Here is a 6,163-nt window from a genome sequence, read left to right on the forward strand (position 1 = left end):
ACACACTTATTTGACTACTTTTATAGAGCAGAACAATAAAATGTTCCTCATTCTAGTTCCATGTGCAAAATTTCCAAGATGAAACACAATACTTCAAAATTACACCCAGGCCACCAGGGAAAGTACCATGAGACTTTCAGAGAAGAACACCCAACACAACTGATCCTCCAAACCCTGCTGCCCGCATCACCGTTCTGATTGGACTCACTGGCCAAATCAGCTTGTTTAAATCACCACTTCCATTGCTCTGCACGCTAGAACAAAAAGTAACTTTGCAAAAAAATAAGGTTTAATTTCTTCCCTGTGGTGTTCAGCTGCCTAACCGTCCTCCTTATTCACTAAATGTTGGGATCGCTTTTACTATTTTTGTTAGCTAACATTTATTGAGTGACTACTGTGTGGCTGGCACAATGCTAAGTACTTTGCATTCAGGCTTCTCCAAGGAAAAGATCATTTAGATTCAATATACAGAGCAGGACTTTATGTTATAGTGGCTATCGATTAAATTTATTGAGAATAAAAGAAAATAAAGACAGAGCGATTCGTGATCATATTTTTTCCCTAAGCTTTCTTTAAGCCATAATCTATCAATCAATCTTTCTATGATTCCAGATTGAAATTAAAGAGAAAAAATGTTTAAATATGTTAAACACATAATAATTTTGGGAACTTCATATGAAATTTTCATGTGGTAAAATCTCCCAATACAGTTGTAGGAGGTGAGATTCCACATTAAAATATACCGAGTGACAGAACAGCTTTGAATATTGGAAGCATTTATGTTACAGATTGGCATTAAAACTTGGGTGACTGACTGATCCTGAAGTTCTCATCAAGAGTTCCAGAAGGTTTCTATGAAGTTTCCTAGGCTGAGAAACTTTTAGGATTTTAAAACAGAATTTGTTGTCTCATCATTTTCCCTGACAATCTTCTTACATGCTGTTTCCAAATAGATGAACAAATCATTTCACACAATGGCAAATGGCGAAGTTGTACTTCTGGAAAGATACAAACATCAATTTCACAAGTATTTGATTTAAAAAAAAAAAATCCGTTATTGGTGTGTCGGAGCCACTGCGGCCAAGTCCCGACCTGACCCCACCACCACCTGCAGCCCGACATGCACTCCCGATTCCTTTTGGTTCTAAGTCCAAAATGGCAATTCTCAAGGATCAGCTGACTCAGAATCTTCTTAAGGAAGACCATATCCCCCAGAATAAGATTACAGTTGTTGAGGTTGGTGCTGTTGGCTTGGCCTGTGCCATGCCATCAGTATCTTAATGAAGGACTTGGCAGGTGAACTCGCTCTTGTTGATGTCATGGAAGACAAATTGAAGGGAGAGATGATGGATCTCCAGCACGGCAGCCTTTTCCTTAGAACACTAAAAATTGTCTCTTGCAAGGACTATAACGTGACTGCAAACTCCAAGCTGGTTATTATCACGGCTGGGCCACGTCAGCAAGAGGGAGAAAGTTGTCTTAATTTGGCCCAGCATAACGTGAACATCTTTAAGTTCATCATTCCTAATATTGTCAAATACAGCCCAAATTGCAAGTTGCTTGTTGTTTCCAGTCCAGTGGATATCTTGACCTATGTGGCTTGGAAGATAAGTGGCTTTCCCAAAACCCACGTTTTTGGAAGTGGTTGCAATCTGGATTCAGCCCGGTTCCGTTACCTAATGGGGGAAAGGCTGGGAGTTCACCCATTAAGCTGTCATGGGTGGGTCCTTGGAGAGCATGGAGACGCCAGTGTGCCTGTACGGAGTGGAGGAAATGTTGCTGGTGTCTCTCTGAAGAATCCGCACCCTGACTTAGCCACTGATGCAGATAAGGAACAGTGGAAAGAGGGTCACAAACAGGTGGTTGACAGTGCCTACGAGGTGATCAAACTGAAAGGCTACACTTCCTGGCCCATTGGACTGTCCGTGGCATATTCGGCAGAAAGGATAATGAAGAATCTTAGGTGGGTGCATCCAATTTCCACCACGATTAAGGGTCTCTATGGAATAAAAGAGGACGTCTTCCTTAGTGTTCCTTGCATCTTGGGACAGAATGGAATCTCTGATGTCGTGAAGGGGACTCTGACTCCTGAGGAAGAGGCCCGTTTGAAGAAGAGTGCAGATACACTTTGGGGGATCCAAAAGGAGCTGCAGTTTTAAAATTTTCTAATGTACCGCATCACTGTCTAGACTACAAGATTTTAGTTGGAGGCTGTGCATGTTATCCTTATTATCTGACCTGTTACTCAAGTAGTAATATTAAAATGACCTAAGAAAAACATGAGTTTCCTAAAGTTATAAATGGGAGTGGTTCACAAAACCCTGGAGCTATATCCTGATGCTGAATGATATGTGTCTTGGGGAGTCCTAAATTGGTTAACATAACATAGTTCTACCCTCTTGGAGGCACCACTGCCAATGTCATGTATGCTGCAGTTCCCCTCAAGCCAGATGTGTATTTACTTGTTCTGTACCTTCTGATTCCTTCACCCCAACACTCAACATGCCTGGTCCATCTTTTTTTTCTTCAGTCACATCCTGGGATCCAATGTATAAATTCAATATTGGGGCCGCCCTGGTGGCTCAGCGGTTTAGCGCTGCCTTCAGCCCAGGGCCTGATCCTGGAGACCTGGGATCGAGTCCCATGTCGGGCTCCCTGCACGGAGCCTGCTTCTCCCTCTGTCTGTGTCTCTACCTCTTTCTCTCTCCCTGTCTCTCATGAATAAATAATAAAATCTTTAAAAAAAATCCATCCTTCTAAAAAAACTAAAATAAAAAATAAATAAATTCAATATTGCATATATTGTGCATAACTCTTCTAACGGATCTTCTTTTGTGTACTATATATGTCAGTATATAATATACATCGCCATATAATGTAGAAAGACAATGCAACCAACTTTCTGTCATACCAACTAAAATACCGAATAAATTTTGAACAGTGGGGAAAAAAAATCCACTATTGATTGGACTTGATTCACATATGTGTCAGCAGCCTGAAAACATTGTTCCCATTTCTTTACTTTTCTTTGGGAAGTATTGCATTCACAGACGCAAGTAAGGGAGGAATTTAAGTGACTAACTGAAATTATTTGAAAGGAAAAAAAAAATACAGTCCAAAGAAGTGAAACCCTCTTCACTTAGTAAAATCCTACCTGGTGTCCTGGTGCCTCTATTTTCATACCAAAACTCATCTTTATTTTCTTTTTTTGCCCACTTCCTTATCCACTGGGCCCATCCACATTTTGCCTGTTATAAATGAGTATCTATAATTCTGTAGATTTTGTTCTTAAATATTTGCTGATTCCTCCAATGGGAGAATTTTGTTTCCTGTTCCTCTAATATCAGGCCTGGCCATGTGGCTTGCTTTTATCCATAAAAGATGATGAAAATCATGGTGCTATTTCCAAGTTAAGGCCATAAGAATGACCCCATGTTATGACTATAAGTCTTTTCCCTTGGTAGGAGCACAACCATGTCCCAAGTAGGGGCAGTTCCTTGAGCTGGATCCTGGACAGAATAAAAGTGTAGAGTGGTCGGTCGGTCACCAGTAACACAAATGAGAAATAAACTTTCTTCATTGTTCTAAGCCATGAAATTCAGGAATTGTTAACGCAGCATTCCTTAGCCTGTAATTGAATGATATAATCAATTGTCTTCACATTTGAACTACATATCTCCATAATAATTTTGAGAAACTATGGATCTCCTCTAAATTATCTGTTGACATCTAAAATTTCCCATCTTATGTCCAACATGTGCAAAAGTTGTCATTTTGATTTTTGTAAATTGTACATCTTTATAAAATTTTTGATGGTTTATATAAAATCCTTCTATCACTCTTTATTTTGCCCAAAATGGATAGAATATCATTATTATAAGACCTACTGCCATATATTTTGAAAATACATAAACAAGTTTTCTCTGGCATTTGGAAAATTTGCATCATTCCTTTGTGTGTGTGTCTCCTTTCCTTCTAACGTGAACACAGTCCGGTGCCAGGTAGGAGTGGCTCCTTGGCCTGGATCCTGGAGTGCAGAGAGCATGGAATATGTTCTCTTTACTTTTCTTTGGGAAGTATTGCCTTCACAGATGCAAGTAAGGGATAGAAAAAAATTTCATCACCCTTTCTACCCTTGTTTACAATATACGTGAGTTCAGAACACTGCCACAGAAGCCAAAGCACCCTGTTTCGAATGTCACAATTTGTACTCCATAGAAATGTGTAAAAGAGAAAGACACAAAACCCATAGCAGATGCATGAAGTTTTGATTAATGGAGGCATCATCAATACTGCTGTGTCATTTGACTGGAGATTTTCACACCTCCAAACAATTCCCTCTGCTAGGATTTCAGATGTGCAAAAGTATGACTTCCTTTGAGAAAGTGGTGAAAGGAAAATGTGAGAAGAAAGGTGGAAGAGCAGAACCCACACAATTTCCTGAATTGCAGACACTTTTCCAGGCCAATCAATTTGAGAAAAGAGTACATATGGCTACATAAAAGACTATGTATGGACACTGCAGGTATGAAAATTGATGCTTTTCACACTCTTTGTGCCCACTGTCCCTTTTGGAAAAGTCTCCTATTCCCCATCAGATTCCTAGACCCTGATTTGAAGACTGTTACTGCAGACTCAAGGCAATTGAGAAATCTAATTGGCAACGCTTGAGAAATAAGGTATTTTATCCTCTAACATTTGTATTGCTGCATAACAAACCTAGCAGCAGCAAACAACACACATCTATCGTGCCATAGTTACCGTGAGTCAGGAGTCTGAACCCAACCTAGCTGAGTCCTCAGGTCAGGGTCTCACAGGTCTGCAATCATGGTGTCAGCCAGGGCTACAATTTTATCTGAGGTTCAAGCTCCTCTTCCAACCTCACTGGTTGTTGACCCCATTAGGGTCCCCGGGATTATAAGATAGAGCTCCTCAACTCCTAGCAGCTGCCCACCATTCCCTGCCATATAACTCTCTTCCCAACACGTCAGTTTGTCTGTTTAAGGCCAACAGGAGAATGTTTGTGCTGCAGCTTTTATCTCTGACCTCTAGACCCATTTTTAAAGCACTCAACTGATTGGATCAGACCCACCAAATCAATCTTGCATTTGGTTAACTTAAATCCAGCTACTGCAGGGAGCTTGATTCCATCTGTAAGATCTCTTTGCCTTTGCTATCTGATGTAGCATAATCAAGGAAGTGATATCCCATCATTTTTGCCATAGTCTACTGTTTAGAAGTAAGTTAAAAGACCCACCCACAGTCAAAGGGAGATTTTACAAAGGCAGGGCTCATTGGAAGTCATCTTAGAATTTTGCCTACCATTCTAAGCCGAAAATAGCACTAGCCTTATGAGTATAACAACTGTGGGGTGTTTTAGGTTTAGAATATAAGTCAGGCAAAGACAAATACCATATGATCTCACTTATATGTGGAATCTAAAAAACAAAATAAATGAACAAACAAAACAAAACAAAACCAGACTTTTAAACACGGGGCGGTGTGGCTGGGGGCGGATGCTGCCATAGGGAAGGTGGGTGGGGAAGATAAACAAAACATTAAAAGATACAAACTTCCAGTTATAAAATAAATAAGTCACAAAAATGAAAAACACAGCATTGGGAATATAATCAATAATGTGGTAATAACATTGTATGGTGACAGATGGTGACTACACTTACCCTGGTGAGCACTGAGTAATGTATAGAAACGTCAAATCAATATTTTGTATACCTGAAACTAATATAACACTGTATGTTAATCATACTGGAATTTTTTTAAAAAGCTTTAAAAATGTAAAAGGACAGTCCCTATGATACTCAATATTTAATGATCCTTAGAAAGATGACCAAGGAAATTATTTTAAAACATAGATGTCTCAGGCCCCACTGCAGAGATTCTGATTCCGTAGGCAAAGAATCAGTCAGAAATCTGCATTTTAAATAACTTTTCCCTGATGATTCCAGCACAAGTGCTGAGCACACACCGAAAATCACTGATATAGTGCTGCCATAATTAAAGAATGGCTTAAATTTTCCCAAGGCTCTGCAGTTTGGTCCAGAGAATTCCTCCAAGTGTGGTTAGCCCCTCTCTTTCATAAAAGCTGTATTTCACAGGCTCCACTTCTCTGCCTAGTACCTAGCATATTGAGAAACTTTTATAT

General features: G+C 39.7%; 1 pseudogene; it reads left to right on the forward strand.

Annotated features, from left to right (window-relative positions):
* The first annotated feature begins 1,120 nt into the window (after positions 1-1,120).
* LOC140608433 (L-lactate dehydrogenase A chain pseudogene) lies at positions 1,121-2,190 on the forward strand (annotated as a pseudogene).
* Positions 2,191-6,163: the final 3,973 nt, after the last annotated feature.

The sequence above is a fragment of the Canis lupus genome, chromosome 17, assembly GCF_048164855.1.
Source record: "Canis lupus baileyi chromosome 17, mCanLup2.hap1, whole genome shotgun sequence".
In the NCBI taxonomy this organism is placed as follows: domain Eukaryota; kingdom Metazoa; phylum Chordata; class Mammalia; order Carnivora; family Canidae; genus Canis; species Canis lupus.